General features: G+C 37.6%; 1 protein-coding gene across 6 annotated transcripts in view; it reads left to right on the top strand.

The window, feature by feature from the left end:
• The window catches only part of DPH6 (diphthamine biosynthesis 6), a 443,901-nt gene that overhangs the window by 248,011 nt on the left and 182,841 nt on the right, over positions 1–13,049 (top strand). The gene's annotated exons all lie outside the window — the stretch shown is intronic.

The raw sequence follows: 13,049 nt of genomic DNA on the forward strand, positions 1-13,049 counted from the left end.
ACTTCCAATCAAAAGCATTCCAGTCTAGAAACTGTCTGATTTTTTAAAATGATAAGGTTGATCTTAACTCTTCATTTTAAATAGCTAAAAATGAATAGAGTATCCAACAGTCAGTAAAAATGTTTTCTCTTTTCATTTTACCACCAAATGCCTTTTATTTTCTGGACTTGAGAACTACCTTGACTGGTGATTATGTATTTTTCCTGTAAGACAGCTCAGTTGATATGAAGTTAATAATTCTCATATGGAAGTTACACAGCAAGAGCAGTTGCCTGGCAGAAGTGAGGCAGTGGTGGCCACAGCTGGGGTTGTGAGAAGGGGATGGCAAATGTTGTTTTCCTATCATTCAATCAGACAGCATGCCCTTCAGCAGAACAGCAAGCCCTCCTGATTCTTTAGAATTAGTGAGATTAGCATGAAGCACGTAATGCAGGATGATGGAATTTGTCATAATTTGCATTGTCCTAGAAAAATGCGGGTTGATAGAGCGACACATCTTGGAGCATGTCATGTCCCACGGGCAGGTCACAGAGGAAGCTTGGCAGAAATAATTTTGTGATATGTGCATCAGTTGCAAATGCTTCATAAACGATTTGTCAAAATAAAATAAATAGGAAGAGGTTAGAAAGGTAGAGAAAGTAGGGTCATTGCGGAAGCATCTCAAAGAACTGGATATGCCGTCCTCTGGTATCGGCAGCATTTTCAGTGAATAAATGAAAAGACACAGAATGATTGACTTCACTCTTTTTTTAGTTTGAAATTTTTAAAGCCTTACTGGTATGTCTTTCCTTTCTCCCTGGTCTAGGAGTCAGATCTTGGAAAATACCTGTGTGTTTCTGCAAAGTTTATTGATGGAAGCCCCTTACAGAAATTATCAAATACAGCCACATTAGGAAAGGTTTTCTGAGAGATTGCTTCTGACCTTGGTAATGTTCCCAAACTGCAGATAGGAAAGGATAATCGGCATGTAGTTGACAAAACGAACATGACAGTGTTACTTATCTGCAGCAGAATTTCTGTAAATGGGCATGTAGAATTCAGGCAAGGAGAGCATGCTTATTTAGCATAGCAGTGCAAGAAGGAAAAGGTCCAATGTCAGGAACTATCCATGGTTTATTTATGGAGCACCTGACAGTGATGCCACTGTCTTTGATATTTAGGAATTTCTTCTACCCAAGAACATTATAAATAGTGTTTGCAGGTTATATTGTTTATCATTTCAATATCTGCTTCTACTTCACAGAGACATTTTGCAATGTCTCCTTTATTTGTCTTTCTTTGTACATTTCAAACAAAAGATTAATGCTGGCAGTTCAGTAACACTGATCTTTTATGACAGTTGAACATTTGTGGGTTGAGGGTCTAATAAGAAAAAAAAATTTTAAGTAAGGAGTTTAAGGAAAATGAAAAAGAAATCACTTGTGAGGATCAGTCTTATAATAAAAATGTTTCTTCTTACTACAGTGTTAGATAGGAAGAATACTCATTTTCTCAGATGGTTATAATTGTGGAATTAGGTTTTACGAAAACTAAAATTACCTTAGGGCACAGCTCGACATGAATAAATCTTTCAACACCCAGTATCGGGAAACATGATACACATGAAACTAATAATGCCCTACAATTACAAGTAGATCAAGAAGAACTGTGTGAAGTTTTTAAAAAGTATTATTTATTGAGTTCTATAACATGAAAGTGACTATGAATAATTGTTAGTTCAGACCATTTTAAATCATTTGTTGTTTGTAAAATAATAGCCCTCTATATAACCTTCATATGTTTTAAAGCTTGGCCTCCTGTCTGTATTCTTCAAAACTGATTGCTTTCAAACAAACTGTTTTAATAATCAGAGATAATAACTGCTTTATGGTCCCAACTGTCCAAAGGTAGGGTTTTTTGTGAACATTTGTTTCTCTAACATATCATCTCCTGACTCATAAAAAGATTTTTTTAATGAAGCCTGTTTGCTGGGTTGTAACATTTCAGCCCAGATTTCAGCATTGTGCCCATAAGTAGATATCCTGTACAATATTTGGTGCATTTAGAGTTGGGATTGTAGACTCCATCTTTATTGTCTATGCCACATTTTAACTACTTTTTCCATTATCTTCTTTTCGATAGAGACTACTGTGAAGAAAAAAAAAAAACACCTGTTGCTTCTGCGAAATTTCTTTCCTTGCAGGAAATGTGCTTGCAGTGCCCAATAGTTTGCCTAGATTAGAACTTCTTCAGCGTTTTCCCCTAAATGTCAAAGCCATAGTACTCTTACATAACCTTCAGAGGAGAAACCAACAAACAAAAAAACAAAGAAATTATTAGCTTTCTTTGCAGAATATTATGACAAATGATGAAAAACTTTTTCAAATATGTATTTCACCACCCACCTCCCAAAAATTTTAATAAAATAAGAGTTTTAATTATATTTTTCATATAAAGTTTTCTAAATTGATTAACCAGCGTAATGCAATAGATAGGTCAAATTTGCAGTATTTTTAAGCTTTATTCTGTTGCTCTACCTAGTGACCACTAACCTAGCAGTGCTAGTTTAACTCTGCTGTCTTATGAACTGTTTATTCAGTCATTCGTTCACTCAGTCAGCATATTCTCCTATTTATGGTGCCTCCTCTGTGTCCTATGAAGGATACCATGCTAGAGTTTACTTCCCAGAGAAGTAGAGTGAGCAGAGAAGGCCCAATCAGTGAATTTAACCGAGAAGTATTTACTGAGCAAAGCACTGCATCCAGAGTTAATGACGTTGCCACTCTGCAAACGAGCCTCGGAAAATGAAGAGGTAGCTAAAGGAATTAGCTTATTAATGCGCTGTCATTACACCTGGACTCAATCCAGTCCTTGGTGCTTGTCTGGAAAATGCATTGTATTATCAAAGGATATGGTAATCTTCAAGTTAACAAAAGGGTATCTAGTCTATGGTTCTCTGTCCACCTAGTCTGTGATGCAACCCAAATCACTGGTTTGAGAATGAAGTGATATTTTTCCTGGTACAGTTGACTTAAGGACGATAACTACATTCATTTTCCGTTCTACTTTCATTGACCTGTCTCCTCTAATACACTTAATGCCTCAGAGATTATTAATGGTGTTTGGATGCTTTTTCCATTTTGCCCTACCTTCAATAGCTGCCCCTATTAACTCAGTCATTTTAGAGTTGTTCTTTAGGATTCTCTATGGTGGGCAAGATGTCTCAAGGAAGAAAATCAAAGATAAAATGATGATTGAGTCATCCAAGAATGTCATTGAGACTGTGCCCCTTAAAGGCCATACAGCTGCTAGGAGAGAACATCCAGAATGTAAACGAGAACAATGAGTGAAGAAGGTTGGCTCCACTGGATAGCTGGACCATTCTTAACTGCAAGGTAGTTCAGACCTAATAAAGAAACTGGTCAGGGGCCAGGGGCAAAGCCATAGAGACTCAGTATATTCTTCATGCTAAGCTAAACATTTGTCATTTAATCCTCACAGCCATTCTTTCAGATAAATGTTATTGTTCCCATTTTCAGGTATGGAAACTGAGTTTCAGAGAGGTTGTGTATTTTGTCCGGAAGCACATAGCTAGTAACTGGTGGAATAAGGGTGTGAAGCTCAATTTTAGCTGACTTCAAATCTATGTTATTATCATACATTATTTTTCAAGTTTGGGAAAGAAGGAAACCAATAAAAAAGTAAAGACTAAGCCCCTTTAAAATCTATGTGCAGAAACTGCATCATGCCTTAGGAATAACAAAAGCAAGTAGAGATCTAGAATATTAGTTTTTTATGAAGAGAGAACAGAAGATTTGGGGATTGTCTTGGAGAAGCAAGGACTAGTAAGATGAATTGAATAATATTATACTCTTGAATATTCTCTAAATCCTGAAGCATTTTCAAGAAAATAATACCAAAGTTGTTCTTTTATTAATTGAAGACAATATACAAGGAAATGAATTTAAGTGAAAACAAACAATAAAAAACCAGTTTGTGGCATGTGACAATATCTTAACCAAAGGGTATTGAAAGGCTGACATAGGCTACCCGAAATATCTACGGTATATGTCTCTACTGTGCGTTCCTCCTTAAACTGTATCGCTCTTTGAGATTCTTTGCTTAGAATCTTTGCCTGACACATACAGGCAGATAAGTGTTTTAGGAACGAACAGATAACCGAATGAATGAGAACTTTTCCTACCCAGCCTGGGAATTCATGAATGCCTTCCTAAAAGGGATGCTACCTGAACAGTAGGCCGATTTTTTGGAAAGAAGAATGAAAATTGAGAGGTCATGACTTTGCTAAAAGCCGTAGAAAAGAAAATGACTTCCCTGCCTGCCAGCCGCCTGCTCAGGTCAAAAGGCATGTCTCCTCTAGGACATTTTAAATGACACTAACAAATGTATTATTAGCACATGTTTTCTGAATTTAAAAAAATTATTTGGGGTTAATGCATATTTAAATGACACTATTTAAATAACAGTTTTCAGGCAGTGTCTTTCTTGGGTCTTATGAGCTATTTGGGGGAATATACCTGATAAGTTTGTTTTAGAATGGGTTGATTATCTTTAAAGTTTTAAAAGAAAGTAGTGATGAAGTTCACCCTTGAGATCTGTAAATAAGAGTGTGCTTAAGGGAACAAGACTTAGGATACCCTTTTGATATTTACAAGATAGCTCACTCAGAATTGTAAATGAAGTGGTACAGATAGGCAATTGTTTGTCTATTTTAATATTACATTTGAAGAAGCATTCATCAGTAGAAGGCATAGAATTATCTGTCCAACAAAGATTTAGAAGAGCTAACAAATTTTCTGTGGTATCTGAGAGAACTTGAACTTTTTAAAAAACTGATGCTTTGCAATGAGAATTATGAATAAAATTGAGAGAACTCATGGGATTTGCATTCTCACTGAACATAACACAAAAGAGAAAAATAATTTTTACCTTACCTATTTAACAGTGCCTTAGGTTTTATTACAGCATCTAGATATTTAAATTTGAGACGTGTGCCTTTATTTAATATGTTTAAGATACATTGGAAAATAGTTCGCTATGAAAAATATAGAACAATCCAAATTTCATATTTGGATTATTACCAATGAGCCTGATGTGTACCTGCTGTGGTGTGCACAGCGCACACAACTCTGTGCTCTGGTCTCTGTTATCAGTGCATTTTCACTCTCTCTACCTTTTAAAAGTTTAGTCATTTTTAAGTTCCAGCTTAAATTCCATCTCTTCCATGATACTTTCATCCCAGCCATGAACTACAAGTGACTTTTGTCTACCCTAACCTACAGTGTCATTTATTAGCAAGACTCTTTGGTTATCAATTACAGAAGCTTACTTAGACTATTTAAGCAAACAGTAGGAAATATACTATGATGATGCTGTACTATCTCCTAGGACCTCAAGGTAGGAATTGGCTAGCCCTCTGAAAATCACTAGGAAATAGAACTAGAACCAGGAACTGAAACCAGAAAAATAATGATAGCAAAGGTTTATGTCTTGTGTATTGGTCTGCTTAGGCTGCTAGAGTAAAATACCATAGACAGGGCAGCTTAAACAACAGAAACTTCTCACAGTTATGGAGGCTGGGAAGTCCAAGATCTTAATACCAGCCAATTTGGTTTCTGGTGAAGTCTCTCTTCCTGACCAGAAGCAGCTTGCAAATAGCTGCTTTCTCTCTATGTCCTCACATGCCTTTCCACAGTGTATATACATAAAGGGAGAGAGAGAGAGAGAGAGAGAGAGGGAGAGAGAGAGATCTCCTTGTAAGGCCACCAGTCCTATCAGTCAAGGACTCCATCTTTATGGCCTCGTTTAACCTTAATTACCTGTTAAAAGCTTTAACTCTTAGATATAGTCACATTGGGGATTAAGACTGCAACTCATGAATTTTGGGAGAACACAAGTCAGTCCATAGCATCTTACTCCCTAGGTACCAGGCCTTATTATAAGCACTTTACATATATTAGGTTATTTAATGCTCACAAGGATTCTATGAAGTAGGTACTATTATAAATAGATAAGCAGAAAAAGGTTAAGTAACTTGCCCAAGGTCACATAGTTTATAAATCATGAAGCCACATTTAAACATAGCTGTCTGGCTGTAGAGTCCATGCCCTTGAACACTGAGCTAAACTTCCCCTCTGGAAGCCAACAGGACTCCCTCTGTCATCTGTCCTTCTATCTCAGTATTTGTTCATCTTGCAACATAGCTTCCTCTGCTTCTTCAGTCCACAGAGAGGAATATAGGCAGCCCTCAGCCCCAGAGTTTCCATTATACAGTTCTTTCAGGCCCCATCCCATATGTCTGAGCAAGAGAATTCTACTACCAGTGTAGATCAGCTTTGCCCTGCATAGTACCTAACAGTATTGATTAAAGAAGTAGAAAAACAGTCACTATGTGTTGCTGTTATACTCAATATGTGTTGCACTAGTGGTCAAGATGGGTGAGTCATGCTCTGCCTGGGTTTACTCATCTTCTTTTACTGTTGTTCCCCCATGAAATGGCACCTTGATTCAGATGCTTTCCTTTGAAGTGAGTTTAATTGTTGAGGGTGTTTTTATCGGATGCTCATTTTATCTTCTTGCCTAAGGAGATATTTGCAAAAGATATGTTTTCTTTCTGCTTGTCTTCAAATTGTGGAAAGCAAGGGAGCCAACTGGAAGAAGAAAAAACTGGAAGGACGGGTAATGCTTAGTTGTTTGTTTGGCTCAATTTACCTCTATTTGAATCCCTCTGCTCCTAAGGGAACTGTCTGTGGTTTGGGCAGCTTTGTGGGGATAAGGGTTAGCTCCACGATGTGAGCAAAGTTTGTCTGAACTAACCCTTTTCAGGAAGGCCTTACTTTTGGCTGATAGTGGTTGCATAGGCATGTTCATACCCTACCTCAACTTTTACTCCTTCTCTTTATCTGATCAGATAAAAACTAAAGAACAGGGATTTGTAGGTAGACAGTCTTGGCTTCAACCCCCACTTCTGCCATTTTACAGGCGACGTGATCTTTGACAAGTTACTGAACTTCTCCGAGTCTGTTTACTGAGCTGTAACATGGAAATGATGCTTATATCATGAAACTGCTATGGGAATTAAATGAAAATATATCTAAGTATTTTGTCTGTGTTAGAAGCCCAACAGTAGTGGCTTTGTTTCCCAGTTTCTTTATTAAGAAAATATGACCATAATAAAAATATGTGGTGAACTGGATCCTTCTAGCAGTTGCTGTTCCCTACATATGCAAGAGCATTTTGAAGGAATAGTTAGTACCTCAGGATATCAAAGGGTATTTGAGAAATAATTGAAACTTTTCCTCGATGGCCTTACAGAAATAAAATAGACAAAGTTTCCACTATTGTGGACCAAATGCATTGTCTAAAAACTGTATAAAAATAACTCCTGAAAAATAGGCATAACTGTACTATCAGCAAACTACTACTTGAAGTACAGTTTTTGAAGGCTGGAAAGAATTTGTAACATTCAACCTCACCTACTTCCTTTCAGGACTTGGAAACCAAAGCCCAGATGTTTCTGTTCGCCTTTGAAATTATCTTGCCTTTACCTTACTATACAAATAACAAAATAGCTAACAAGACTAGCAGGACTGGGTGCACTCTGTCCTCAATATTGTTTCTCTGAAAATGACTTTCCACTTCAACATAGCACAGACTGAAGATTATAGTGAGATTATAACAAGCTTTTATTTCCATTGTTTCTTTTTATTGCATATTTATTATTTTTCTAGTTGGTGCCAGTGAGTAGAATTCTTTTGATTGCTAACAGCTCTATGGATTTTTACATCTTGTATCCCAGTTAACATTTTTAAGAATTTAACAACATACCCTTGATAATGTTAAAAAAAATACAGAAAATGAGGTCCTGAAACTCAATGACATAAGTTTATTCTTACTGACTAATAAGTCTAAACAGCTCACTGTGTTGGAAGATTTCAGGGATTGCGTAGGTTCTCCCTACTCCTATAGATTTAGGCAGACCCTATAATCGGAACAATCAATAGCTAATAAATTTGGGAGAGTTCATAGGACAGCAGTGAAGAAGAAAGGAGTATAGGTCTTAAGGAATAGAAATCGTTTAACTTAGGAATGACTTCAAGAATAATTAATAGTCTTCAAACATATGAAGGAGTTTCATTCAGGTGATCCTTACAATGTGCTCTCTACTTTCATAGGTTACAGGGAATGAGTCTGAATAGCAGCAAAGGACTTTGGGATTGATATGAGGGAGTTATTTTAAATGATACATCAATATAATCATTTGCTAAGTGATTTATATAATCAAAAAGTGGTTTTCATGTTGATAACATCCATCTTGGCATTGTTTCACATGTAACCTACTTAATATTTCTTATTTTAATTGTATATCATTCTCCTTTACCTAACTAATGGCCTTTCCTTGGGCTCCTCCTACCTTACCAGCCTGGCTTTTTCTATCTTCTCCTACTTATGTACCCGACCTGTGGTTACTCCCACAAAGTCCAGATACTGGCCCTTTGTTCCTTTTTAGACCGTCTATTTATTTTTTTATACCCTCTATTAATTAGCCTATCTGTCCTTATGGTTCTGTAGCATGACTTCATGTATAACTTTGTGATTTCTAATCTTGTGTTTCAGAAAAATACGGTATTAGAAGATATCCTGTAGTCACCTCACTTTCACTAAGTTTTTTCTACATCTCCCTTTAAAAAAAAAGGAAGAAAAAAAAGAAAGAGAAAAAACTCTCCTTTTTTTTTTTTTTTTTTGCTGTATGCTGTGGCCTCTCCCGTTGCGGAGCACAGGCTCCGGCCGCGCAGGCTCAGCGGCCATGGCTCACGGGCCCAGCCGATCCGCGGCACGTGGGATCCTCCCAGACCGGGGCACAAACCCGCGTCCCCTGCATCGGCAGGCGGACGCTCAACCACTGCGCCACCAGGGAAGCCCAGACTCTCCTCTTTATTGTGTTCTCTTTATTTTTTTAAATCATTGTTTTATTTTATTTTTTTTTAATATTTTTTATTTTTATTTATTTATTTATTTTGGCTGCACCGGGTCTTCGTTGCGGCATGTGGGCTCAGTTGTGGCATGCATGTGGGATCTAGTTCTCCAACCAGAGATTGAACGTGGGCCCCCTGCGTTGGGAGCACGGAGTCCTATCCACTATAGCCCCAGGGAAGTCCCCCCAGTGTTCTCTTTAATGCTATAAAATCACCAGTCTGGGCTTCCCTGGTGGCGCAGTGGTTGAGAGTCCGCCTGCTGATGCAGGGGACACGGGTTCGTGCCCCAGTCCAGGAGGATCCCACATGCCATTGAGCGGCTGGGCCCGTGAGCCATGGCCGCTGAGCCTGCGCGTCCGGAGCCTGTGCTCCACAGCGGCAGAAGCCACAGCGGTGAGTGGCCCACGTACTGCAAAAAAAAAAAAAAAATCACCGGTCTTCCAGGTTTCCAAAATAGGAGCCTTCAAGTCATCTCTGCATATTTCATCATCACATCTGTATCATATTTGTCACCACGTTCTGCCATTTTTTCCTTAATCATGCCTCTCAGATCTGCATTTCATCATCCTTCCTTCCATTGCCATCCTTATTACCTTAGATCTATACTACTGCAATTGTGTTCCATCTGGTCCACCTGTCTCCATCTCCCTTCTTCCTAATTCTTCCTGAAAATATGACCACAAAACTATTATATTATTGATACTCTACTGTTCAAAATGTCTTCAGTTTCCTTTAACATACTACATCAAGTTCAAATTATTTTGCCTAGCTTCTGTTAGATTGAATTGGTAGCATTAAGATCCTGTTAGAGCATTGCCCTAAGAGACCCAGGAGTTCCCATATCCTGTCCTTCCATTCACACCTTGCCCTCGTGAGGTTCTCAAGGGAAATAAATATACAAAGAGCAATGGCAAATGAGAACATGAGTTATATGTAATACTAGCAAGGTATGCAGAACCTCTAGATTATTCTAGAAAACTGATGAGCAATTGGAGGTTTAGGCCTAAACCCAGCTTCTCCACACTGCAAAGGCCAGATATTGCCATAAACAAATCCCAGAATAAAGCCTGAGGTAATAAGAACTCCTGGGAAGCTAAGTGCTGGTAGGATTGGGGAAGACAGATAGAGACAGACAGACTGAGAGGCAGGAATAAGTACCTTTCTTGAGAAGGGCTTATCCTTCAGCTTGATGGGTGAGAAAATTAGCAGAGTGACAGAGAGAGAGTGCTAGTTGACCGAAGAGGAAGGCCTTAATTCTTTTACAGATGTAGTTTCAAGGGTAGAAGAAAAGCAGCAAAGAGCATCTGTGCCCTTGTGTGTGACTTTTGGCACACATAAGTAAAAGTGGCCCAGTCCAGGTCAGGGCATCTGACCCAATCCGATCAGCATCTCCTCCCTGCTCACTCACCACGGTTTACAAAGCTTTTTGAATCAAGCCCCTGGCAGCCTTATTTTTCATTGCTCTCTGTTTTGTTTTGTTTTCACTGCACTTTATACCATCCATGAACATTTCCACTTCCTGGATTGTTAACTTTTCATCTTTTCTTCATCCAGATCCTTACATTCTTTCAAGACCAGTTTGCGACTGGCCTCTTCATTCAAATATTCTGCTACCTCTCCCCACAGTGATTATAAATTCCTCTGAATAGCTATGATTTTCATAATTATTTCTACCCAATTTAGCACTTAACTGTCCTCTAACCATTTTATATATCTTAGTAAACCCCTTGAGTGCATGAACCTGCCAGGGAGGGGGAAATTCCCCCCCTGCCTTTCTTGAGTTTTCTTGGTTGGTCAAATAAGAAATAGACACAGACAGATTCGTGGGAGAAAAAAAACAAAATTTAATTCATATGTACAGAGGTCTCATAGAAATAAGGCCTAAAGAAACGAACAAAGCAGGCAGATTTTAGACAAAGAAACAATAAATTTGTCAAGAACTTCTTTGTGAGACAAAGAAGTTTGGGTTTGGGGTAAATTAGTAAAGTAACAAGGTTTTTCTTATACAGCCTTCTCTATATAAGCAAATTATTAAGGTATATTTATATGATACTGTTAAATAAAATCATAATGAAAGTATGTAGTCCAGTCTACCTCTTTTAGGTATTTAACACCAACAGGGAATAATATTCAAAATATAGCAATCATTATTGAACAGGAACTGACTGATCAGAATGGATTTTTGACTGGTACAGTATCAAATTTATATTAATAGATTGAAAGTACAAAATCCAGATAGTTCAGAACCAAAATAAAGTTTAATTCCTGCTTTGTCACAGATTAACAATGGGTCTGTAGCCATACCTTATATATCTTAACTGATTTTTTCATTATATCTACCTGTAAACCAATGAAAGCCAATCAAGCTAATTTAACACTTAATCTGACCATGCTTTCTTTTCTCCCTCCTGCAACCATAGCTCTCCTGTGTATGTATACTATAGTATGATTGCCTGTTCCATACACTGTCTATTTCAAACTTTTGTAGACCCATAAGCATCATATTTGGGGTGTCATGGTCCACAGTATATAATAAGCATCTCCATTGGCTACTCTCATAACTATGCATTTGGTACAATAGCAAACACCACTGAACAGCAGTCCATGCCTTTCATGATATAATGAAATGCTTTTGGATTACTTTTTATGTAGAAATTACTTTGGGTCTAGATGTTTTTATATTACACATACTTTTACAAAAATATATTCCTTACGTGTGTCCTGAAGTACTTGTATTCAGAGTCAACCAGTTGAAACTATAAACATGGACTATTGAGGTAGCCATCTACACTCTTCAACATTAACAAAGCAATTTAGGTGTTCTGTTACATTATTTCAAAATACTGATAATGCCACAACTGTCATATGACAGCAACATAAAAGAAAGACTGTGTTGGGTTTTTTTAACCTGTCAAGTGGTGAAAGTTAGTATTTGTAAACTGAACTCTAACATAGTAGTATGGGGATAAGTGTGTATGTTTTTAAAGACAACAGATTAGTCTCAATCCAAAAGTGAAAGCTATGTAATTTTTTTAAAGACAGAGAGATGTCTTTCTGGGTGCTAACACCTTCAGAAGCTATTATCACAGTGTAGCAGAGAAGGACTATCTTGCAGATGGAGAGAGTAATGTTAAGATTCCCACCAGACCTTGTCCTTCTATGCCTTTTCCCCTGTGCAAAGGAATCTGTCAGCTCTTATTCCTTTCTTTGAAGAAATGCCTAAAGAATGTCACTTCAGTCTGGCTACACTTAGGCATCATGTGGAAGATTGTGGATGCCTTCAAGAAAGAGACACATTCTGAAAAATGTAATTTAATTTAAGGATTACCAAAAGGAAGTTTTTTGGCTTTTTATGACTGGCTTGAAAGTTTACTACTTTTCCATAATAATGGCCTCTCACATTTGTATTGTGCTTTTTCCTTTTTTAAAACACTTCAGAATTAAGTATCTTATTTGATTCTCATTATATTCTGCATTTAATTTAAAGTTATCATGTTTATCGTCAAAAACAGTACTGTTTTTGTATTTTGTATTTTCTGACCACTAGAGCCTGTAGCGTAGGTTTGGTCATTTTTCTAGTAACCATGATGGATTATTTTTCACTGTGTGTACTACAGACAACATGACCCAGTCTAGAAGGGCATAATTGTTTCTCTCAATAATAATTATAAACATTGACATATACTTTCAATCATTTCTGAATGTTCAGGAGGATTCTCCAAACCCTTCTTTTTGTGTTATGCTCATAATCAGATGATAGAGGCCAAATATCTCATCAAGGAAGTCTTCCCTGACCCCCAACAGAGCTAGATACTCTGCCTTTCTGCTCTCAGAACCCTTTGCACACAGTATTGGCATTATATTGGGGTCCCATTACGGTCCTGACTATGTTGTATTTATCTCTGTGTTCTCAGTACCTAGCTCAGCAAATGTTCATTGAATGAATACATGCACAAATGAATATGTGTGTTGTGCTTTGTTTTGTTAAACTGATACCTTGTGTAAAGGCCACTCCACATGACTATTGCTCTGTTCCCACCCACTGAGTCTGAGGGTAAGTTCAGCAACACGACT

This window comes from Orcinus orca, chromosome 2 (genome assembly GCF_937001465.1).
Source record: "Orcinus orca chromosome 2, mOrcOrc1.1, whole genome shotgun sequence".
In the NCBI taxonomy this organism is placed as follows: Eukaryota; Metazoa; Chordata; class Mammalia; order Artiodactyla; family Delphinidae; genus Orcinus; species Orcinus orca.